At 60.5% G+C, this 25285-nt stretch overlaps 1 protein-coding gene and 1 pseudogene across 13 annotated transcripts in view; one reads left to right on the top strand and one right to left on the bottom strand.

The window, feature by feature from the left end:
* Positions 1-25285, bottom strand: part of MAD1L1 (mitotic arrest deficient 1 like 1) — a 408622-nt gene that overhangs the window by 21321 nt on the left and 362016 nt on the right. The window lies entirely within an intron of this gene.
* LOC134735653 (uncharacterized) lies at positions 1793-10722 on the top strand (annotated as a pseudogene).

Genomic DNA, 25285 nt, shown 5'->3' with positions numbered 1-25285 from the left:
CCTTCAGTAAAAAAGAATGATCTTGATGCTGGAGTTACTGGACGTTCATATGCAATAAAAAATGAAAAAGAGTCAATCTAGACCTTGTACCATATATTTAAAAAAACTCAAAATGGATCATGAACACAAATGTAAAATTTAAAACTACAAAACTTCTAGAAGAAAAAAAAAAATGGAGGCAGTTTTTGTGACCTTGGGTTAGGTAAAGATTTCTTAGATATGACAGCAAAAGCACACTCAATAAAATAAAAGACTGGTAAGTTAGACTTAATCAAAATTAAAAATGTCTGCTCTTCAAAAGACATTGTTCACAGAATGAAAAGACATGTCATACATGAGGAGAGAACACCGGCAATGTACATATTTGATGAAAGATTTGCATCTGGAGTATACAAAGAACTCTCAAAACTCATTAAGGAAACATAGAACCCCATAAATAATTAGCAAAAGATGTGAACAGGCACTTCAGCAAAGACCAGCAAGTTGGCACATGAACAGATGCTCAGTGTCATTCGTCATGAGGAAAATGCAAATTAAAACCGCAATGAGACGCCATCAGTCACCTCTTAGAAGGACTGAAATTAAAAAGACTGATCATGTCAAGTACTGGTGATTGTGTGGAGAAACTAGAAGTCTCCTACACTGCTGACAGGAATGCAAAACAGTGCAGGCACTTTGGAAAACAGCTCGGCAACTTCTTGTAAAGTTAACCATACACCGACCACACAATCAAGCAGTTCCACTCGGATTTAGCCAAGAGAAAAGGAAATAAATGTCCGTGCAAAGCTTGCATGTGAATGTTCACTGTACACTTTATTTGCAACAGCCCCAAGCTGGAAGCCACCTGAATGCCCGTCAACGTCTGGATGGATGAAGACATTGTGATCTATCCGTATGATTGTAAAGGGATAAACTGTTGATACCATAGCAACATGGATAAATCTCAAACTAATTACACTTAGTGGAAGAAGCCAGATGAGAAAGGCTAGATACTGTGTGATTCCGCTTACAGAAACTCTAGAAAACGTGGATGAACCCGTGGTGACAGGAAACGCAGAAGGATCAATGGCTGCCTGGGGTCGGGTTGCAGTGGAAGGGGCAAGGCGGGCTGCACAGGGGCCTGGGATCTGGGGGCGAAGGGTCTGTTCACTGCCTTGACGGCCTCACGGGTGCGTGTATACAGACGGTGGCTCATCAACAATGCAGACTCAGCAAACAGGGAGGCCCTGGCAGGAGGAGGTGGTGGCATCAGGGGCAGGTCCACTGTCACAGGCCAGCCTGGTGAAACACGGCAGCGTGCTGCTCTTCCAGGAGTCTACAGGAGATTCCCGCACAGCTCTGCCTGGACTGGGAAACATGTTCCTAACCCCATGCAGGGGCTGCAGTCCCTCCACCCAAAACCCACACCAACACCCACTTCACATTTTGCATTTGAATCTCAGGAGGTTCACGGACCCTCTAACCCAGCGGCACTCACAGCCCCTGGGATGGAAAAGCATCATAAAAGCAGACAGTGGTGCGTGTTGGGGAGGATGGGGAGAAGCTGCCAGAACAGGCAACTCCTCACAAAGCTCAACGTTAAATGACCACGTGACCCGGCACTTCCTCTTATGGGTGCACACCCGAGAGAAATGAAAATGCATTTCCACACGCAAGCTTGTACACGAGTGTTCACAGCGGCACTGTGTGTAACAGCCCCAAACGGAAGCAACTCAAATGTTCTATCAACGGATGAACTGGATAAACAACGCGGTCTATCCACACAATAGACCCTGTGATTCAACAGTAACAAATGGAGCGTCAGCACACGGTCCAGTGTGAGCGAACCGTGAAAACCTTACGCTCAGCGAAAGACGCCAGACGCCAGAGACCACTCGCCGCTGAGCCCACCTCCCTGCAACACTGCAGGTAGGGGAGTCTAGAGACAGAACACAGACAGCGGCTGCTGACGGCTGGGACCGGGAGGGGATGGCTATGGGGCACGTTTCCTTCCAGGGTGATAAAGGCATTCCAAGACATACTGTGGTGATGGCTGCACGGCTCTGTAGACGACATCTCAATCAAGCTGCTTCATGAGAAAGGCCCAGCCACTGACACAGGGTGAGCGCCTTGCCGTCCACAGTCCCCGGCCGAGAAGAAGGTATGACTGACAGGTACGACTACCTAAGGTCCCAGGCACACCCTGGGGCGGGGAAGAGGCTGGGGACAAGTACAGATTGTACAAAGACACGCCGGGCTCTGGGAGGTCAGCAGAGTCTGGACCCCAGATTTGAGGCAGCCAGGAACTGCCTGCCAGTCCCAGCTCATGTGGCCTGAGCTTGGCCAACCGCGGCAGGTCTCACTCGCAAATGGCCAGCCACCTCTGTGCCCTGGGGCAGGGATGTCCTGTTCCTGCTCTTTAGAGCGACAGGGAGAGCCCTCCCTAACAGACTCCTCATAGTCATTTAGGTTGGGGGCAAAAGGGGCTGGCCGCAGCTTGGTGTAGGTGGAGCAGGGTTTGGTGGGGGGGCGGGGCTAGGTGGGCTTGCCCGGGGTCGAGGTGGTGGTCACCGTCTAGTCCCCGCCCAGGACAGCCACTCGGGGTCCTGGGGAAGGCTCTGCCTCCTGCCTGGCAGGAAAGCATCCTGCCCACCCGGTGCCATGGCCTGGGGAGTGCTCGGCTCTCAGGCCAGCTGCCCACAGGGGAAGCTGGGACTGGGGTGGGGAACCAGCCTGTTCGCTTCCGAGTGGGGCTGACAAACCCCCAGCCTCTTCACAAAGTCTCCAAAAACGGAATGTCGTGGGGAACTGGACGCAGATCCACAGGGCCATAGAGAGCATTTCCAGCTTAGTCAAAGGAGTAACTTTCTAACAGTTTAAATGCGCGTGATGGGATGTGCAGGCTTGGTAGGCAGTGGACCAGATAAAACCATTGGCCAGAAGATACAGAAGGGCTCTAGGCCGCCCAGGCCCTTCAGTTAAAACATCCCCCACCCCTCCCCGGCTCCCAGGGCAATGTCAGAGACCACCTGGATGGAGGATAGGGCTGGTCCTGGCTTCTCACAGCTTGGGAGGTGGGACAGCTGGGCACCAGGTCAGCAAGCCACAGGTCCACCCACAGCCAGGGCCCAGGCTCCCGCGACCCCCATAACCACCCAGGCACGGAGCACAGACCCTGCCTGGCCATCGGCCCTCCAATCCCTGCTGGAAGACGTGCCCAGGCGGAGCAGGCCCCCCGCGTTACTGCTGCGCGTCCAGCACCTGCAGCGGGGTCCAGCATGGCAGGCATTCCACATGGGCGAGGGCCAGACGAGTGAGCCACACCCCACCTTTTCCTCAACTATCCCCCATGACGACGACATCAGAGTCGTCCCCCAAGCCCAGGTCTGATACTCTCTTTCCCCAACTTTGGCCTAGAGCCCGAGGCCTACCCCTCTGCTCTCCCTGCACACCGGGTGCCCTGGAGCCGGTGAGCATGAGCACGTGAGATCCGGAGGCCAGAAACATCTCCCCGACCCAGCCAGACAAACTTTAATTCACCCGTGAGCCCCAGCTCCACGCCACCTCCTCCACGCAGCCTTCCTTGACTGCAGTGCGCCCCAGGGTATCTGGGAGACGCCGCTGCACAGTCTTTGTATCGGGCTCTACAAGTATCTATCCTAGCGGCAGCAGAGCCGCTTCATCAACAGTAAAACAAGCTGGCCGCGGTGGCCCACACCTGTAACCCCAGCACTTTGGGAGGCCAAGGCAGATGGATCACCTGAGCTCAGGAGTTGGAGACCAGCCTGGCCAACATGGCAAAACCCTATCTCTACCAAAAATACAAAAAAAGCCAGGCGCGGTGGCGGGCGCCCGTAATCCCAGCTACCAGGGAGGCTGAGGCAGGAGAATCACTTGAGCCCGGGAGGAAGAGGTTGCAGTGAGCCAAGATCACGCCACTGCACTCCAGCCTGGGCAACAGAATGAGACTCCGTCTGACAACAACAAAAAACAAAACAAAACAATAAAACAGCAACAGCAGCTCAGGGCTCCTGCAGTTCAAGGTCTTAGCGGCCTGGGCATGCGGTTCCTCTGCCTACTTGGACCTGAGCAGCCTCCCTCTGCCCAACGCCACTGTGCACTCCCTGCATGCCCCAGCCCTGACCTGGGTGAATGGACCGTGCAGATGGCGAGAGGCCATGCAGGCCACGCCAGGATAGAGCGAACCCTGGTGGGGTCAGGTGGTCCCTGTGCGTTTGCAGCCTGGATGCGATGCCCACATCTCTGGGCCAGGCACAGTTCTCCACTGCCGGCGGCTGGTGGGATTAGATGTGACCAAGGCCGCTCCCAGGCCGGCTCTACTCTGTGGGGGGCAGATGCGGCTCTGGGGCTCCTGTTGGGCCTGAGCATGTCCCGATAACCTGGCTGCTGCCCGCTGCCCAAGCGCCAGAGCACACGGCCACCAATGAGAGCTGTGCTTCCCTGGTCCTGGGTTAAAAATATCCCCGTAAGTGACAAGACTTTGAGAATTTCATCTCTCCAGTCACTCACATGGGGGGCGAGGACAGCTCTTGGCTCCGCGTCTCGCCTAGCTGCGTCTGATGCCTGCCTGGGCTGAAGCTGCATCTCATGAAACAGACGAGAAGTCATTCACAGCCCGACAGCACAGGCACAGAAATTTGCTGTTTTATACCAAGTTGAGCGGCCTGTCATCTAGAAGCTTCTGTTCTGACCTCCTCAGCAAAGAGGAAGTCATGGAACCAGCTGCTGAGCCTCCTGGCCTTGGCCCGGCCTCTCCTGGCTGCTGTGGGCCCCAGGATGAAAGCGGGCACCACGTCACTCACGAGACGGACGCTGTTGTTCTCAGAGCCTCCTAGGTGAGTGGCCAGGCGCCTGCCTGAAGCTGCACGAGCCCACAGTGGTTAAGGCCGGTGGCGACCCAAGGGGCCGGTCCGGCCTTTCCCGACCACCAAGGAAGGTGGGCGCTGCTTCCCTCGTGGGGCAGATGGTCTCGGCCGTCGCTCTGCTGTCCCTGTCCTGGCTGTAAGCTCAGCCTCAGTGTCCCCCCCTGTGAAATGGGGAGACCCCCAATCCTTCTGGGCGGGTGCCTCGCCTCTGCCCTCACACGAGTCTCCCCTTCCTGAGCCGGGATTCCATCTCTGCTGGGAATCAAGTGCTCCCTGGCCGAGAACTCAGTAGCCAGGCACAATCACGCCGTCACCGCCCCAGCCCTCACCAGGCCCTGCCTGCTCGCTGCGCTCGGCTGCCATCTTCCTGTGGACACCACTTACCCTCCGGCGTCGCCATCGGCTGCAAATTGCCTTGTTTTTCATCTTTGGCAGGGCTGAAAATCTGATCATGAAAGGGAATTTTCTTTCTTTTTTCTTAATTAGTACTTGGTAATATCACCAAGCTGTGAGTTTATGGCTTTGTAGATCTTGTGTGTTTGACACTAATTACTCACAAAGGCTTTTAAAGCTGCATTTCAACTCTGCAACTGCCATGCCGGTAATTAAGCTAGAGGAAGCGGCAATAGATTTCACTCTCCACAGATACCCTTCCCACCTGTGCTCCCACTCCGTTTGGCGGCAGCCCCCGTGGCCCTGTGGAAACCCAGCAGCTCCTCATGGTTCCGGCCCTGGAGGCCTGAGGTGGCCTTGCATCCAGGAGCCCGGCCTCGGCCGTCACAGCCAGGCTTGGCCCTGCACTCAGGATCCAGAGGGCAACTCTCGGCAGCTGGAAAGGGTTCTCCCAGTCCATAGGCCGCCAGAATCCCTTCCGGCGCATTCCTGCCTGAGCTGCCACAATGCCGCGTGCTCACTGGCCCCCCAGGCCTGTCCCAGGTGAGCTGAGTAACTGGAGTCACTCGAGCCCCGGCGAGGGACAGACGGTTGCGCTTCTTCAGGTCCCCGAGGGGGGCCTTCGTCCTTCGTCCATCGCTGGGCCCATCGTTTACTGAGTAGCTACTGCCTGCAGCTGCAGGCCTCTACCTCCCACTCCTCACCTGGGCCCCTGCAAGGCAGCCGAGGCCCAGGGCACGGTCAGGCTGTGTCCTGGAGGCGAGGGTGGGCAGGGCCTCTGAGTGCTGCACAGCTGCGTCCCCACACGTCAGCCCTTCGCCCAGCTGGCCCTCCCTGTGGCTCAGCACATGGGCTGCCTTGGGGCTGGTTCTGGGATGGGGAGGGTGCGCTGCCTGGAGCTCAGGGGCTGGCTGGGGTGAGTCCGAGGCCGGGCTCCAGCACAGCCTTCGAGCAAAGCCCACAGTGGGGCAGCTGGTACTGAAATGGCATCCTGGCTTCCCAGTAGCACGTTCCTTGAGTGTGTCAGTCCCTCTGGGGACCATCTGGAGGATGGGGGCTGGAGAACAGCCCTGGTCATTCTCCACCAAGACCACACACGAGGCTCCGATGGCACAGTGCCGGGATCCTCTGTAATTAGGGTCTGGGTGCCCTTGTTGCCCTACTCCTCTGAAAGCGAGCCAGGTTCACCCTGAACCCTGCAGAATGATGCTCTTTCTGGCGTCTTTCTCTGTCTTCCTGGGCCTTACAGGTTCTTTGGCAGTAAATCAACTAAAGAGCAACACTCTTCCCTCCGTCTTCCACATTCAGGCAAAGCTGGCCCCGGGGAGCTCCTGCGGAGACGTCCCTCACGGCCAGGGAGGCCTCGATGAAGGCTGAACCTGGGGAAGGGACCCAGGTGGGGTGTAGACCTCCCCTGTCACCCAGCCCCTCCTGAGGGGGCTTGATGGGCGTCCACGAGTGGGCAGCTTTTCCGCGCTTCCCCGTGTCTGACTGTGCTGAGGGCTTCCTGAAGTGCAATTGGTTAGTCACGGTTTAGTGTTCTTTACTGCAATGCTATTTTAAGATGCAATTAAAACGTCTCATTGCCAAAGTGCGTGCTTCCTCCTGGGGGCCTCCTTCCTAACACGAAGGAGTCAGAAACCAAGGCCGGGAGGAGACCTGAGCTTAAGACTCACTTCTGGAGTGGCACACTTTGTCCCAGCTCCGTCTTCCTGGAGCACCCAGGAGAGCCCGCTGCAGGAAGAAGCCCCACGGCAGGCCACGTGGAGGCGAAGTCACCTCCTACCCAGACAGCGTGGGCGATGCTGAAATGAGCGTCAGCTCCAACTGATTTTAGTGAGGTTCAAACCTCCCCTCGGCTGTCAGCCTCTGAATCTCTTCCACTTCAGCCACGGCCACTCCATGGCTAGGGGCGGGGAGGGGACACTCAGAAATCTGGTTTCCTCTGAGGGGCCTAGGCACACACTCAGGATGTGAGTGGGGCCAGGAAGGGTGGCGAGTGGAGCCTACGCGAGAACACTTGTGCAAGTCAGCGCAGTTTCACTACCACTAGAAGGCAACTAAAAAACCCAACAACTCCAGTTGTGTCCTGGCTGGTGTCACGGAGCCTCACACACGGCTGAACTGCTTAACTCACATCTAGCCACGGAGCGGCCTGCCAGGGGCTCCCCGGGAACCCGTCAAGTGTCAACACTTCCCCACAACCCTCTGCCATCCCCGGTGTGGCCCTTGAGAAGTGTGGTGGTCCCACAGGCCCCCCTGCCAAAATCTCACGCTTGAGGAAGCACTCCCAGTGGACAGGGAGCCCCAGCTGCCACTGCTGGACAGGCAGGGGCCCAGAGGCACGAGGGGCCACCTCGAGGCTGGTGGGAGACCTGGGGAGATACCCCGGTTGGGTGCCCCACCGAGACTCTGAGACGCGAGGTGTGGGACATGGACAGCATTCAAGGTCCCACCCTGCTGAAGGAGCTTTACACGGAGCCCTGCAGGGGCAGGGCCGGCCCAGGGAGAGGGGCAGGAGGCAGGGGCAGGCAGGGGCAGTCAGGGGACGCAGCTTGGGACGGGCCTACAGCTGGCCCGGGAAGGTGCTCCCCGAGGCTGCCACGTGCCTAGCACCTCCCCTTGGTGACCGTCCCCCCAAAGTCGGGGAGTCCAGGGCGCAACCCTCCTTTCTCCAGGCTGGCCCCAGGACATCCTGCTGTGGCTTGGCACAGGCCGGGCACTGACAGGGGCCCTGTCTGGTTGCATCTGATCCTTTGATGCTCCTGCAGGGGGTGGAGGGGCGCGTGGGTACAGTCAGCAGGGCTGTGGCCACACCGTGCAAGCCACTCCAGCGCCTGAGCATGTGTCCTCCTCTGCGAGTGGGACAGGAAAGCCTGCCTCGCATAGCTGCTGCCAGGACGGAGACAGTGTGCGCTGGTCAGTGAGTAGGCACAGCCAGGGTCACTGTCCTGCCATCAGAAGCACGACAGGGGTGCGGGGAGGAGGGGCCTGAGCCCGAGGCTCCTGGACTCACACTGGGCAAAGGGTCTGTGCAGCCAAGGCCCCACCTGGCAGGCGCGGGAAGCAGGCCCTGACTGCAGCGGGGAGAGCAGAGCGAAGGGGTCTCCTCTTCCCTCCCAGTGATCTGTGTGCCTGATACGCTGACCAGCTACTTAACACCTGGCACAGCCTGCTGGGCTCAGGGCGGGGAGACGCATGATTCCCATCTTGTCTGTAGCTTTCCTGACGCTGACGCAGGGCCCAGTGCTCCAGAGGGAGACTTGATCACACACAGGCAGTGCACAGAATGTCAATGTGGGAGAGGCCGGCGGCTCCGACCTGGGTGTGTTACAGCCCTCGACACCACCTCCCTCCGCTGCCCTGCATGGGGACTCAAACCACAAACAGCAGCTCGGAAACAAGCAGACACGCTTCGGGCTCTGGCTCATGGGGAAGAGCGCTGTTTGGGAGATGGACACGCTTCACACCACCTCTGGCGTCCTCTCCGCCCTCGGGCTCTTGGGCATTCAGAGCCAGGAGCTGCTTCTGGGGAGGCACAGGTCCCTCCAGGCCCTAGGAAAGGCCTCCTGCTGCCTCAGGGCAAAGCTGTGCCAGGCTCTTCTCTCCACATTCCCCAAGGGAGAGGAGATGCCCAGGAACAGACCAGGAGACTCAGTTGGTGCCAGGATGGTGCCCATGACCAAGGACATGTGCACATGCGTTCAGCGTCACTGGGGAAGGGGCAGCCACACAGGCAGTCTCAGGATGTAGCTGAAACCCAAGGCGTTTCCCTAAAGCACCAGCATCCAGAAGTGCCGAAGGGGCCAGCCCCATCCTGCCCCAGACCGCAGTGGGGAACCTTCCAGGGCCAGTCTCCCCCTGCTGCCCTTCCTGCAGGGCCAGGGGCTGGTCAGCAGCACAGGCCGCCCCCAGCGCTGCAGCCCTGGACATCCACGGCTGACAGCCCCCGGGCCTGGAACACTGCCCCTTCCTTCAGCTCTGCAAAGACACTCGAGGTTCCAGCCAGGACAGGGGACATAAAGGGGGTCAGTCCTCATGGACAGCATTTCCATAGAGGGTTCAGGAGGTTTATAAACTCCAGCAGGATGGATGACACCACAGCCACCACAGGAGCCAGCACCCGAGAGACCCCGTGAGATGCCAAGGGTCACTCGTGCCCAAGGTGCCCTCTGGTACCGGAGACTACAGATACCAGGGGATGCTTGGGCCGAGTGTGTCCAGCCACGAAGGTTACTGCCCGGCCCTGGGAGGTCACTGGGACCAGGAGCTGCCCCCACAAGGAGCGGGCGGAAGGAAAGGGTGAGCGAGCGCCTGGCCCTGCGCCCGTGGCTCAGGAAGACATGCTGTGATTGCATTTGTGTTGTTCCCACAGTGAGGGGATGAGGAGCCTGAGGCCGGCCCGTCCCTGCTCCAGACTGCACCCCCCCGCCCCACCCCGTAGGAGCCAAGGAGGAGGAAGTGCTTCATTCTTTGCAAAAAATACTCCGCCTGATGCAATTTGCGTGTGCAAGATGTGTGAAGTGCCTTTTCCATTTCATCAGCACCCGCAGCCTGTATGAAGCTGCTGTTTGCTCTCTGCCAGCTCGTGGGGCTTGAATGATATCACGGGAGGTTCTTCATCTTGCAGTGGGAGGGTTGCATCCTGCTGATGGCTCCGCATTTTCATTGACCACATTCATTACAAAGAGACATTTCAAAACATGTTCTACAGCTGATTTGCTCCTTGGCCCCAAGAATGGAATACAGATAATCTCCTCACATCCGGCAGGTATCTCTCTGTGATTTAATTTTGGAAATGCTATTTTAAAGGCCTCTGACTTTCCCGTCTGTCCTGGGAACAGGGAGTTCCTCCCTGGTCCAGGGTGTTTGTTTGAAGGCCACGCATCTCTTCCAACTGACGTTTGTCCTTTTCCGTTTAGGAAGCACTGGTTTTCTTTCAGGACACATCCGAACGTGCCAGGACTGCAGCAGCTGCTGGATTACGGAGCAGCAAACCAGGCATGGCAGGCAGTGCTCGCGGAGGTGCCATGGGGCGGACCAGGGTGTGCAGTGTTAGGTGACTTGGGAAGATGTGGGGGGCCCGATGTATCTACCAGGAGACAGTGGAGACCTCTACCCTCTAGCTGTCCTCTGTCCCACACAACCCAGCCCCCACTGGGCGGCCACTGCAGGGGAAGCTCAGCTGGAAACTTCCATGGGAGAGACCAGACCAGTTCTGGCAGTGTCCAGCAGCTGCCGTCGGCCCACGTTCTCAAACCGGGATGCACACAGCATGAAGACCTCACCCCTGGGCCCTGGGCGGGCCTCGCCCCCTCCAGCAGCTGCATTCGGCCCATCTCCCAAAGCCTGGATGCACACAGTGGGGAGACCTCAGCCCTGGGCAGGCCTTGGTTCCCATCGCTTCGGCGTCCCTGGGCCCAGGACACGGAACGCACTTTCTACATGCTGTGTACAAGAATGAACGAATCGGCCTGCCTAGCACCCCTTGGCCGGCTCCAGGCCTCCACTTTCTGTGTCAGGTGAGGCTCCCACGTGCTGAGGGGACAGATGGTCCCTGTGACCTGCGATGCTCCCACTCTCACCCACGCAGCTGCTCAGCTACACAGCCGGCTTCTCCAGGGCTAACAGGCCACCCAGATGCAAGCCAGTCTCGGCCCCTGACCACACTGGTTTTCATATGAACTGTGGGCTCTCATGACGGAGAAGCGGCTGGGAGTCCCAGTGCGGGATGTGGTGGGACGGGGCTGGGGTCTGTGCAGAGACGATGATGGAGGAGCTCCTGGGGGCACACAGACCTAGTGACGCTCTCAGGGCTGGGTCCGCAGGCCACTATCCCTCCCTCAGCAACACTCACACCTGCTGCAACCCCAGGAAGGGTCAGGACTCGCAGATGCCAATGAGCAAGCAGCCCATGCCGGACGCATCACCACCACCCGCCCCGGCAAAGGCTTCCTGGTGTGTGCGGCTGACTATCGGCCACTCGGGTAGACAGAGGTGTGGGTGGGCTGCACGCATGCCAGGGCAGACGGACAGCCCGGGGTCTCAGGCCAATGGAAACAGGAAGTTTCCGGCTCTGTTTGAATACCAGTGGAAACGCCGGGCCCTCGTGCTAAATAGGACACTCCGTCCAAGCTTGCCGCAGCCCGCGGCACTCCTTGCTGCCTCCTCGGAGGCTGGGGCCAGTCACCAGGCCCGGCTGTGCTTTCACAGCTGCTTTTCTTATGGGAGAGCAAGATCTCCTGGGATTCAAGGCCCTACCAGGAGTAGAAGACGAGGGTCATGGGAAGGCTGTGTGAACCCTCAAGGGGCACCACTGGCCCTGCGCACCAGGGATTTGCGCTCCTGGTTCCCAGAGCCCAGGGCTGAATCCTGGCAGAGGGGGAAGCTGAGCTCTGTCTGACCTGCTCTGGAAAACAGCTGGTCCAGGGGAGGAAGATGTCACCTAATTCTGAGTTGCTGAGGATAAGCCAGGGGCCCTGGAGGTGACTGCTGCCCATAGCATCCCAGGGGATGCCACGTCCCCACAGGTGGAGCCCGGGTCCCCCACAGGACTGCAGGCTCCCCACCACTGAGGTCCCTGCCCACTGGTCTGTGCCTCGATAGGATAGCCGCCTCCTCACACTGTTTTGAAATATAAAAATAATACTCATCACCCGTCACCCAGTCACTCAGAATCACACCAGCAGGGGCACAGAGGCGACGGCATGTAGCTCTCCCGCCTGTTTGTGAGCATGGGTATATGTGCGCACACACACACACACACACACATGCACGTACATGTGCACACACAGACGCAGAGCCCCCAAGCAGCCCAGACATCTTATCCGGGTGAAGCTTTGCTTTATGAAGTGCTGCCTGGACCCCCGACGGTCAGCCCTCCCTGTGGAGACAGTAGCAGGCAGGCGGGGGCGCTCCAGGCTGTCTGCTGGGGGCAGCCAGGACCTCACTGAGGTGGCCGACTGGGTCCACGCCCTCCTCAGCCTGCACTGCTGGACAGGCCCCAAGAAGTCGTGCTCAGCGTGGCCCAAGAAGGGGAAGCGGCAGCGTCCTGACGTCCTAGGCGAGACTTCGAGAAGGCTCCCTGCTCCCACCTGGGCTAAAGGTGGAACCCCAGGTGTAAAGAGTCCCCCGGGGTACAGGGGAGGCTGGATCAGCAGACGCCGGCTCAGGGAGGGCCCTGAGGGGCTGTGGAGGGAAGGTGACCCGGCAGTGGCAGCGGCAGCAGGACTGCGCGGTGCCTGACACCCAAGGCCACTCTCCCTGGACCGGGGGCGGGCGGCACTGAGAGGCAGCCATAAAAACCCGAGTTTATTTAATAAAACAAGAGCCCACGCGGGAGCAGCTGCCTCCGAGATGAATGACAAGTGCCGGAAGGGCGGCCACCTTCCTCCGAGGAAGAAACAGCCCCGCTTTGATTAGGAAAATATTGGTTAATTTTCCAGTGGAGTGAGTGACCTTAAGGGGAAAAATCTAATTTCCGGAACAGCTCTGCGAGGCGTTTGTTCTCACCACTCTCGTTCGCCTTAATCTGAGTGGTTGTGGATGAGCGGCGGCCAGGGCAGCGGCTTCCCCTGGGCCTGGTGTTCAGTCATAAAGCCCTGGGCAGGCCTCCCCTTCTGGGGGAACAGGACGGAACCGACAGGCGCCCATTCAGGTCCCGAGGGCCCCTCTGGACCCACGCCTTCGGGCAGCTCCCACCGCCAGGCATCCTTTCCCACAGAGAGTTCTATCTTATGAGGCGCCCACCCTGCCTCCCAGGAACTCACCCCCTACCATCTCTGGAGCCACCCAGCTGCCCGGGCCCGGCTCAGCCCCGTGGTGCCATGAACAGATGCTGCTGCTTTACACTGGCTGTGGAGCCCAGGCTTCCTCTAGCGGGTCCAGGTGGGGGTACCCCAAGTTCCTGCAGGGCTCCAGACGGTGAGTCAGGGCCTGGGCAGATGATCTCACTGCCCCAGGCCTGTGCTCAAGACTCCGGGGAGCTGCACGGGTGACTTGGCAGAGCTGGCCTGGGCTGCAGAAGGCATGGGGCTGGGCCCAGGTCCCGGGACCCCTAAAGCCATGGTTGCCCAAGTTCGCAGAGGGGAACAGGCACCCCAGGGCACAGGGCTAGCCCTGTGATCAGTCACCGCACTGTCCACCCCTGCACACTGGCCCTGCCCAGCCGCTGGTGACGGCAGTGATTGTGACAACAGCAAACACGTGTTCACTGCAGGCCAGACCCTGCACAGAGCGGCCTCAGGACTAGGAGCTCCTCCCCTCCTGGGATGGGGAGCAGGGAGGGCACACCGAAACCTGCCTGACCCCGGGTGGGACCCCCACAGGAAGCAGCTTCCGGGCATCAGAGAGCAGGAAGAGACGCAAGAAGGGCCTGGTGTTGCATCCGTGGGTCGAGGACCACAAATGTGTTGCCCTGAGCTTCTGTGACCCTGTGTCCATCGTGGCAGCCCGGCTAGAGCCAACGAGGTGGCAGGGAGGACAGGAAGTGAGCCCACAGGCCACAAGCATCTGTGCCCGAATCTACAGACGCTCATGTGGCCCTTCCAGCCCAACTACTGACTGATGGTGGCAACCCTGTGGGGTGACCCACGCCCAGACCAGAGCCGGCAGCAAGAGCCTGGCCTCGGCCAGCACAGGGTGGGGGGCTGATGGCTGAGCCCGTGGAGAAGGTGGGGGAGGGCCGTCTGCACGTTTGTCCTGGAGATGGGACTCGCGGTCATGTGAAACCCCGACAGGGAGGCCGTGCTGGGACAGCTCAGACCTCAAACGTGCCGCCCTCACAGATGAGAGGCGTCCCCAGCAGTGCCCGGGAAGCCCCTGATGAACTGTGCGTCACCCCAGTGACCAGCGCCAGAGGAATCTGCTGGGGGCCCCAGGACAGCACAGCTGGTCTGAAAACTCGAGGAAATGCACGATTCCTGGAAAGTCACCAATCACCAACCAAAACGGTCCCAAGAAGAAGAAAACTAGAACGGAACAGTTAGTGAAGGCGTGGCGAGGAAGACGGCGGGAGGTCCACACAGGGGAAGGTGCTGGGGACACAGCCTTCAGTGCCGGCGACCTCTGTTTTCTCAGGAACAGGCACTTACGGCGTTGCAAAACCTGCTCTGCATTCCGGGCAGGTGCAGAAGGGCCTAACTGATCTGTGACGCCTGCCTGCCAAAGGCCAGGCCTCCTAGTTGCTGCCCGGGGAGCTAGAGTCGCCTGCCTGCCAACAGCTGGTTCGCCTGGCCGCTGCCCGGGAGCTGGAGTGGCAGAAACAATGGGCTGGGACCAACAGTGGGAAGAGCCTGGGGAGGCAGGGCCCGGCACGGGTGGGCGGAGAGTGTCAGTGGCAACCAGAGAGGCTGGGAACCTTCACTGGTGCGCACGTTGGGGGCAGATGTCACAAGATTTGTTCCAAGGAATCTGCTGGCCTGGGGAGGAGCCCTCCTGAGGCCCGAGGCCCAGGGCGGGACTCAGACTTGGGGCAGAGCGGGTCGGGCAGAAGCCCCAGGGAAGAAAGTGCTTCCTGTGGGGATGCAGGTTGGGATGGACGTGACCCAGCACTGGGCGGGGATCCTGCTGACCGGGCGAGAGGCACCGTTTGGGCAGTTTCTCAGGGATGACGGCAGCTGGGTTCAGGCCCCCACACCTGCAGTGTAGCACTAGGCTGTGGAGCTCACTGGGTTCCCCGGACTGGAAGGACCTGGCTTGGGGCTGGTGTCTCTGCCACCCTTAGACTCAGAGCTCCAGGAGCTACCACTGCCCCTCCAAGGGTCCCCCTCATTGGACCTTGCACTGGGGGGAGTCCAGGCTCAGGATACCCGAGGCTGAGATCGGGCAATGCCCTGCCCCCTGGGCGGAGAGGCTGGGCAGCCAGGCTTCCACCCCGGCCCGACCGCCGCCATCTGAGAGGTCCGGGTGACGTTATGTGATTTAAAAGTTAATTAAACTGAGTGGCATGAAGTATAACAGCCCCAGGTGTTTATTTCCAAAGAGACTCTGGAAGGAAAAGGGGAGAAATCTCATAAAAAGCTTTGTGAGATGCTGCATTAGGAAGCAATCACACCGCTAAATCACCCGGTGTCGGCACAGGCCTTGGAATGACTCGGGACTTGAGGTTCCCCTGCTCCTGAGCCCACCCAGCCAAGACGCCCTGCTGGGGCCCTCGAAGGCCAGGAGAGCCAACAAATGAGGCTCTGAGAGCCGCACGTGCTGAGCCTGGAAGGGGCGCCTCCGAGGACGGGCCGCTGTCCCTGGGGCCCATGTCTGCATCATTCATCCGGGCCTCCGTGTGCTCCTCCCGCACGCACCAAGCACTGAGCACGGGCCAGCTCACAGCGCAGGGCAGCCGAGGCACCCACAGGACTCAAGGCTCAGGGTCCCGTCCCAGTGTGGAGTGGGAGCCGATGACGACACGCACCAGGAGCCTGGAGCCCGGGAGGGCCAGGGAGAGCCCCGAGGGGGTGCATCTGGGCTGAGACCCCAAGTATGTACAGGAGCTGGGGGTGGGCGGGTGGGGGCCCTGATGCAGAAGGGACCGCGGATCTCATCTCAGTCCACCACCGCCTTCTAACAGCAGCGGCACTGCTGACTGTGGGAACTTGCCACCTCACGGGACTGCCCTCTGTGTCGGGACAGGCCTGGCAAGAAGGCCTCACGCGTGTGGAGCTGACACCTGCCTCCCCCGTGGGTGGCACAGCAACAGCAGGTAGCCCGGTCCCTCTGGAAAGAGCGGAGGTGGAGGGGCCTGGCAGGGAGGATGCACACGGCAGCCCTGCCTTCATTCAACAAACACACGCTCAGCCCGGTCAGGCATCAGACGACAGTGACAGACAGAAGCAGGTGACAGCAGACGCTTAGCACCAGTGTCCTCCTGGGCACACAGGACCTTATGCCATGCTTCCTTGCCACTGCCATGTCTGACCCCGCTCCAGCCCCCACCCTGCCTGCCTGACCACAGCAGACTGATCATCAGCTCAGAAACACTGCATCCCCGCCGCCCTGCACACCCGCACGCCTCCCTCTGCAAGGGGGTCCCCTGCCTCTCCCAGGCTGAGCTCAGAAGGACACTGCCTCCTTCCTGTCCCACCCTTCCATCCCCGCCCAGTGACAGGAGGCAGCTGGGACTCCCCTGCAAGGGACCCTGGCCCTGCACCCCCTCCCAACCTGCGATTTCATTCCGAGCAGCCTGGGTGGCCAAGCATGGGAGGACCGGGCAGGCCCCACCTGGCCGCCTGACAGGTGGACTCGCCTCGGCCCCGTTATCAGAAAGCCCTGTCAGGAGCTGGCCAGAAAAGCCATCTTTTGGTCATTTATCAGGCTAATAAATGACTTCTCCTGCCGCCGCTGGCTCCCAGCGCCATTCTCATGCCACGCACTGGGTGCTTCACGATTAATATCACTCATTGTGAAGGGTAATTACCAGCTCGATCATGGGCGCCGGGCACATTTATCCACCCCATCCAGGCGTGGCGGAGGCCACATCACTCACGGGGCTGCCCAGCCTCTGCCCCTGGGGCACCTCCACCCCCGCCCCGGGCTCTTCACATTCTCTGAGCCCCAACACTGAGCGCCCAGGGCAGGCCGCACCCACCATGGCCCCGGTGCCTCGGTGTTGGGTACCGAGCCCACTGGGGCTGGGAGTGGCTGAGACTGCCCCGGCCCCAGCATCGGGTGGACATCCTGGGCCCCGGGCAGCTCGTCTCCGACCCCCGTTGTGGGGGAACCTGCCCTGTGGAGGCCTGTCTTAGTCCACTTGGCCGCCGCAGACTGGGTGGCTCGTAAGCAGAGCTCACTTCTCACAGGCCTGGAGGCCACAAGTGCAGGGTAAGGCACAGGCAGACTTGGTGTTTGGTGATGGAGCTTTCTCACCGTCCGTCACACAGGGGAAGGGGTGGGGGAACTCTGGGGTCCCCTCTGTAAGGATGTTAATCCCATTCACGAGGGCTCCCCCCCACCACCTCAGCATCTCCCGAAGACCCCGCCTCCTCACACCCTCACAGTGGGGATTCGGTTTCCACGTGGGAACTGCGGGACACAAACCTCGGTCCCCAGCATCCTGCCCCTGGCCCCACAGAACGCACATCCTTCTCCACCCCAGCAGCTCCAACAGTCTCACCAACCCTCAACTCCAAAGTCTCCTCTCAACCTCACCGGCGTCACATACGGGGAAGACAAAGGCCGGACAGGAGGGGACGGACGCTCCCATTTCAAAAGAGGGAAAGGCAAGAGGGAGGGTGCCAGGCCCCGGGCAGGCCAAACCCAGAGGGGCGAGTCCCGTGAGGCCCAGAGGCCTGAGAGCTGCCGCTGTGGCTCCATGCTCTGCCTCCCAGGCCCACTGGGGAGGCCCTGCACCCACTGCCTGGCAGAGCTCCTGGCCTGTGGGAGGCACATGGGCCGCGGTCCCACTCTGAAGAAGGCGTTGGCTGGGAGTTTTCCGAGCCAGCTTCAGGGTCACCCTTCCTCTGCGGTGAAGAGCCGCGCGTTTGCCGGCCGACAGCTCTGTCGTCCTGTCATGTCAAGTCCAAGTCGACAGCCTCCCTCATCCTTCCCGTCTCCCTCCTCTTTGGTTCCAGCTGGCACTGTCTTTGCTGTGGTGGCAGACGGGGCCCAAGGTCACACCCACACGAGCCTCCCTATCAAACGGTTGCGGGCCACACCCTAGGGTTCTCTCCCAGACACGCTCTCGTTTTCCCCAGCAGCGATGACAGCGACAGGCTGAGCATTCCCCAAGTGCTTAAGTTCCACTTCCTTTGCTTGATGCCATCCTAGGCCGCCCCTCTGTGCCCGCATCTGACTATAACAGCGGGAGGAAAGGCCACACTTCAATGCCTTGCCTGGAAAGAGCTGCGGCCAAATCTCCAGTCTCACCCCTCACGCTCACTTTCCAGAAAACACGGCCCGAGCCCAGCCCAGCCCAGCCCAGCTCCACCCAAGGCGGGTCTTCCCTCACCGCCACACACACCCATGGCCTCCTCAGAGTGGCCTTGCCCGTGCCCCCTAATGTTCTGGGAGCATTCCTTGTGCAGGAAGATGGGGGCTCCCTCCACAGTGCTCCTCCCTTCCCCCTGAGCCCTCCCTCACCAGCATCACCTTTCATGGCCTGTTCACAGCAACGTCCGCTTTTCACAGGCTCCACCGCAACCCTTCCAGCCTCTCCCACTCCTCAGCTCCAGAGAGGCTTTAGGGGTCTGTTACAGCTGCACCCTACTCTTCGTACCAATGCTCCCTCTCTTTGCGTCCAGCTGCTGGAACCCCACAGACGGGGTGGCTTATGAACAGCAGACACTGGCTGCTCAGGGTTCTGGAGTGGAAGTCGGAGCTCAAGGCGCCGGCAGACGTGGTGTCTGGTGAGGGCTTCGGGTGTCCAGCGGGCGCTTCCTCGCTGTGCGCTCACGTGGGGTGCAGTGAGGGAGCTCTCAGCTTCTTTATAAAGTGCTAATCCCAATCCAAGGGCTGCACTTCCTAATCCCTCATCTTGGGGGTTAGAGTTTCAACATATGAATTTTGGGGGGACACAGACCTTCAGCCTGTGGCAAGGTCCCGCACCCTCCTGCTTCTGACACCTCTCCACAGGTCCACAGGTGCCTCTCTGAACAGGGACACGGCTGGACCAGGGAGGTGTGTGCCTGTGGAGCCGGCAGGCCAGGGGCTATGGGGCCGGTAGGTCAGGTTAGGCGCAGGGAGAAATGAAGGGAAGGAGCACCTCGCTTCCGTCCTGGCTGAAGGTGTGGGGCCACGCTCTGGGCTCAGCCTGTCCCAGGTGCTCAGGGAAGAACCCGCCAGTCCCCACGGGCCAGCCTCTGCGGGGGCACCCTGCCTCCGGCGGCCCCTGCCGGGGTTGGGGGATGGGAAGGGGGAACCAGCGCTCGGAGCACCACCCACCCCCACAGCCCCCGCCGGCCAGCTGTCGGCTAATCTGCTGGCTACCAGCAGATAATTTCTCACTGGGGCTCGCTCGCTCCCTGTTTATCACCTGCGGCCTGTATCCGCTGAGTGCTGTGTGAGTAGAGATAAGATTCATTAATAAAGAAAAGTTCAGGAGGAGCCGCTCAGTGGCTCCTCCACAAACACAGAAGGGAAGATGGCACAGCCCCGCCAGGCTCCAGACAAGTCCCTGCTTCCTGCCAGCGGCAGGGCCCACGCACACCCCGCTTGCCTCCAGGTTCCATGCGTAACCCAACCCTGGAACGTGATCTTGGACCACAGTGGCTGGAGGGACTCCCGCGGGCCTCTCCCAGGCTCTGTCACCCTGGGGAAGGGACAGGGAGCCTGGACCTTGCTGCCTGTGTGTCCCCAGGGAGGCCTTCAGACCGAGCTGACCATGAGTGGCCACACAGCAGCTCATCCTGTTTCCCAGACCCCCCAGGAAACCCTGACTGTGCTGGACCCTGCTGGTCACGCCTCCTGCCAACCCCCCAGCAGCACTCGGGTGAGGAGGAGGAGCTGCAGGAGGCAGACTGGTGGCGCAGGAGGGACAGTGTCAGGGTCTCCCCCTCAGTGCCCGAGGCTCCGGGAACCTCCAGGACTCCTCACCAACAGTAGCCAGAGCCATGGTTTCTTAGGCAACAGCCGTGAGCGCGGACCGTACTGGCACCTTCCCGAGGATTTCATCAGCAGCCCCACCAGGAGGCACGGCTGTCCCTCGTCTCAGGCGAGGGTGGGTGTGATGACTTTCCACAACCCCTGACTCAGTGCTCAGGGCCCCTGAAACCCGCCTTTGCTGTTCTCGGGGGGCGGCACAGGGTAGGGCCGCCTGCCGGTGTCCTGGTCATGCCCCGGGAGGCAGCTGGCCACAGCCTGGTCCCTTGCTGGCCCCATGACCCACAGTCAGGCCTCTGCTGTCACACAGGCGCTCCTCACAGTCCCCCACCCCGCTTGTGCAGCTGAGTTTTCAGACAGAGGAACACGACATCCCCTCGCTGCCATCTTTTGAGTTTCTGCCCTGCTGCGGCTGGGATGAATGAGGCTCAGGTGAGGGGGCTGGGCCCGAGGATGAGCCCCTGGGCCAGCGCTGCCTGGGAAAGAACAAGGAAGGGCTGGGCCAGCCAGACAGCAGGAAGAGGGGCCTTGGAGCGAAAAAGAGGACACAGGAGTGTGGGCAAGGCCACGGCTCACCAGGGGCCGGGGGACGTCCTGGTCCTGCTACATCTGAGGCCTGGCCGGCTGGGCCAGCATGACGCCCCCTCTGAGGCTCCGATGTCTTAGCCAGTCCTTGTCTTTCTCATCCACTCAGTCCAGGAAGGCAGGCGGTGCCTGGGGACCTCCAGGCTGGGGGCCCACGGAGGCTCTTGTCCACCCTGGCCCTGCAGAACCTGCAGAGGCAGCCCCTCCTCCCGTCCCCAGGGCCGAGTCCCTTGGCTGTGGCCCACGCTGGCAACTGCTGACCACAGAGCCTGCACTTTCCTCCCTGCCTGTATTAATTATGACAGAGTAAACAACAGAGTTCTGAAAAATGCACGTTTCCATGTGACTGCTTTTTTTAATTGGTAGGTCTAACATTTGAAAGCTGCTTTAATTTCGGCTTGCTCTTCTCAGCATGGGCTCAGGCTGACAGCCGGGAACTCATCGCTGGCGCACTTGTCAGTGGCAGTGTTGGGAGTCTTGGAGCACAGACAGGGTCCCCTGCTTGCCACAACCAGGAGATAGCGGTGCTGGGATGTGTGTGGGGACGTGGGCTGGCCAGCTGCACCCCAAGGCCGGACCCCAACTCTGTTCCTGGCCCACTCTGGGCATGACAGGGGACGAATGGCTTTTGTTTTTGCCTTGGTTCAGCCTCCGACTGGCTTGGAGATCTCTGAAATCCTTGGTTTCTGAGGCCTCCCTCCCACCCAGGGGCTCCGCGTGTGAGAGGGTGGCGTCCACGGCATCTACGGCTCCCTTGTGGTGCCCCCACCTCTGCACACCTGAGGGACAGGCGTCCTGGGGTCAGCCCTGAAACTCATTCAGGTCTTGCTGACCCTGTCCCAGCACCGGGACGCCCGCGGTGCCTCCTCCTACCTGGTGGGGCTGCGAGGGTCAGACCCATGCCAGGGTGCAGGGCAGACTGGGATAGTGAGAACATGCGCAGGGCACATGGTGGCGAGGACACGTGGGCCACACAGACACGAGACCCACAGGAAAGCCACGGAGGCCACAGACTAGGCCACCACGGAGTCCCAGGGCAAGGGGTCCCCGGCTGGAAAGTAGGCCCAGTGGGAACGCTTCACGAGCACAGGCAGTCAGAGCCTCTGCCCCTCCTGGCTTCAGGGACGGGGCCTGACCACCTCTGGGAGCTCCCAGGGCAGGGCCGGGGGCCCAGGTCATGACTTGCAACCCACCCGGACCACCACGCCTTTCCACTGAGGCTCTGAAAGGCCACCCAGACACAGCTCAGATCTGGGGGACACCTCCCGACTCGGCCTGCATGGGAGAGCTGGAGGGACGGAGCAGACCTCCACACAGAACCCCACATGCAAGAGGGCCAGACGCCTGACAGAGGCAGTGGGAGATGGCGCCGGGCTTCCCCAGCCTGCCTCCCCCTGGTGTGAAGGAAGAGCCACTTCCCAGAACACTCAGGCAGACGGCTGGGTGCGCGGCAGCGGCGATGATCAGGACCCTGACCAGGCCACAGTGGCAACGACAGCCTCCTGGGGCTGCGGGTTCACCAGGCGTCTCCATACCGGCCCTTCCAGCTTGCACCTTCCCATTGATTCCAGCTCATTCTGCACAGGGAAGGATCAGGGCAGAGCTGCAGTGATATGTGTTTCGGCTACTGTGCAAAGGGCTTTGAAAAGTCAGTGCTGCCCACAGGTGGAGCAGGTGGCTGCAAGGCAGAGCGCATCCCACCTGGAAGCCCCACAGGTGGGGTCTGAGCAGCCCCAGGTGCCAGGACTTTATGTTTTTCTCTGGGGACCTCATGACACCCATGATGGGGACCTTGCCAGCAAGGAGGAGTGGACACCAGTGGCAGCCCCGCAGAGGAGGGAGGAGACAGGCCCCAGGCACAGGGAGAGCCCCTCAGCTGGTGCCCTCCCTAGATCTGACATCCTGCAGGGCGGCCTCTGTCTCCCTAGACATGACATCCTGCCGGACGGCCTCTGTTCCATAGAGGTGACATCCTGCAGGGCGGCCTCTGTCTCCCTAGACCTGACATCCTGCGGGACGGCCTCTGTGTCCCTAGACGTGACATCCTGCAGGGCGGCCTCTGTGTCCCTAGACGTGACATCCTGCAGGGCGGCCTCTGTGTCCCTAGACGTGACATCCTGCAGGGCGGCCTCTGTGTCCCTAGACGTGACATCCTGCAGGGCGGCCTCTGTGTCCCTAGACGTGACATCCTGCAGGGCGGCCTCTGTGTCCCTAGACGTGACATCCTGCAGGGCGGCCTCTGTGTCCCTAGACCTGACATCCTGCCGGACGGCCTCTGTTCCATAGACATGACATCCTGCAGGGCGGCCTCTGTGTCCCTAGACCTGACATCCTGCAGGGTGGCCTCTGTTCCCCTAGACCTGACATCCTGCCGGACGGCCTCTGTGTCCCTAGACCTGACATCCTGTGGGACGGCCTCTGTTCCATAAAGGTGACATCCTGCCGGACGGCCTCTGTGTCCCTAGACATGACATCCTGCAGGGCGGCCTCCGTGTCCCTAGACCTGACATCCTGCTGGGCGGCCTCTGTGTCCCTAGACGTGACATCCTGCGGGACGGCCTCTGTCTCCCTAGACCTGACATCCTGCCGGACGGCCTCTGTTCCATAGAGGTGACATCCTGCAGGACGGCCTCTGTGTCCCTAGACGTGACATCCTGCAGGGCGGCCTCTGTGTCCCTAGACATGACATCCTGCTGGGCGGCCTCTGTGTCCCTAGACGTGACATCCTGCTGGGCGGCCTCTGTGTCCCTAGACGTGACATCCTGCTGGGCGGCCTCTGTGTCCCTAGACGTGACATCCTGCTGGGCGGCCTCTGTGTCCCTAGACGTGACATCCTGCAGGGCGGCCTCTGTGTCCCTAGACATGACATCCTGCTGGGCGGCCTCTGTCTCCCTAAACCTGACATCCTGCAGGGTGGCCTTTGTCTCCCTAGAGGTGACATCCTGCAGGGCGGCCTCTGTTTCCTGTCCCTCGTCCCTCACAAAATGTTTTGTTCTTCCCCAGTGAAGGTCTGGAAAACGAAGCTGTCCAGCTTTGCCTGGGGGCTCCCTTGGGTGCCTAACCGAGGGCAGAGGCTACTGGCGACTGCACCCACATGGCTGCCGGCCTCAGGGAATATGAATCCCCCGGGCGCCAGCCTGGGCATCATCCTGGGCATCACCCTGGGGTCTGACTTCCACTCACATCTCAGGATTCTCTCTCTCGGCCTCAGGAAGGGACGCCGTGAGCATCCCGAGCACAAGGGCACTGCACTGAGGACAGTTCGAGGCTGCCCTGGGTCACCCCTGTGCCTCTGGGCTCTCCGGCAGCTCCAGCTCATGGCAGACAGGCTGGCCGTCGAATCTCCCCCTCAGTTCTGGGTCCTGCCTGGAGGGGCTAGTCTACAGGTGGTTGCACCAGCAGCTGCCCCGATAGAGTCCACCTCTGTCCTGGCCCGCCCCTCCCCTCGGATGCCGTCACTGGGACACCCAGTCTGTATCGCACAAGTCCCAGCACACAAGCCCAGAGGTGGGCGCTCACCCTGCCCCTGCTCGGACAGCTGCCTCCCTATTCAAATCACAACCACCAAAGACGGGCAGGAGGCTGGTGACCCCCCTGGGGCTGGGGCTCCGCCACGGCCAGGCTCTGGGGAGCAGGGCAGGTGCTGGGTCGGGTGGGGGCTGGGCTGAGACCAGGCTGATCCCCCTCTAGCCAGGGGCCCTGGGCATGTGGCTCCGCCTCGCTGAAGCTATACTTTCCCAGTGAAAACAGGGCTGAGATGGGGACTAAAGGCCACATGGGCCAGGACACACCTAAACAGAAGCGTCACTGCTCTGCCTGCCCCTGGTCAGATGGACTCCTGGTTGGCTGGACACACAGGCCAGGACACGCCTCTAAACGGAAGTGTTGCTGCTCTGTCTGCCCCCTGGTTGGATGGACTCCTGGCCCCCCCAGCCCAGGAGCTGCTGGGAACGCAGAGTCCTGGGGTGTACCCTCAGCCTCAGAGCCCCACCGCCACGCAGGAGACGTAGAGCAACTGGAGAAGTGAGTCTCTTGAAGGCCTCCCAGACCTGCAGGGCTTCTGGCATCAGCCATGGCTGGACACCCCCCACCCATTTCCTCCACAGAGAAACTCGGGGAGCTGCTCAGGGGTGTCTGGGGCATCCCCAAGAACTGCACCCCTCAGCCTCGGCGCTCTGGACGTCGGGAGCCAGGTTGCTCTGGGTTGGGCTCCTCAGCACACCATAGGGTGCCAAGCAGCACCCCGGGCCTCTGCCCACCAGAGGCCAACAGCCTGGCCCCAGCTGTGAGGACTGAAATGTCTCCAGATGTTGCCACGGCTCCCCTGGGAGGCAGAAGCAGCCACAGTTTGAACTGTGCCCTAGAAGATGGCAAAGCTCCAGAGGGGCCTTCCCTCCTCATGTCCCTGTCCTGTCTATGAAGTCTGGTGGGGACCCCAGAGGCAGGGGCTTGAGGATTTGTGCCGGAGAGTCCCGAGACTGCAGCAGGGCCGACCTGGATCCCTCCCTGCCTTGCCCCTCCCTGGCTGTGTGAGTCTCTCAACCTTTCACAGTGTCAGAATCCTCTGTACAATAAAGTTCATCAGATCCACTCCGGGCATTGCTGGGGGCTCAGGGCGCTGGCCCGGGCCGGTCCAGCAAGTGGCTGCCATCTGGGTAACAACAGTCTGCCTACAGGCCTGTTATTTACTTAGTATTTTCTTTAAACCAACTTTCCTTATTAGCTTCAATAGGCCCAGTGTAAAAACAAGCTTTACATCACTGCTGTAACATGGAAACAAACAGTGCTTGCTATAAATAGAGTGACCATGAAAACTCAAAAGAGACAAAACAATTCACCGAAACCCTCATCTACTGGTCTGAGGTGGGCTCTGGGCCCACAGCTACTTGCCGGCCGTAGAAAGGGGCCAGCAG

The sequence above is a fragment of the Symphalangus syndactylus genome, chromosome 22, assembly GCF_028878055.3.
Source record: "Symphalangus syndactylus isolate Jambi chromosome 22, NHGRI_mSymSyn1-v2.1_pri, whole genome shotgun sequence".
Taxonomy (NCBI): Eukaryota; Metazoa; Chordata; class Mammalia; order Primates; family Hylobatidae; genus Symphalangus; species Symphalangus syndactylus.
This window is presented reverse-complemented; position numbering and strand designations above follow the sequence as displayed.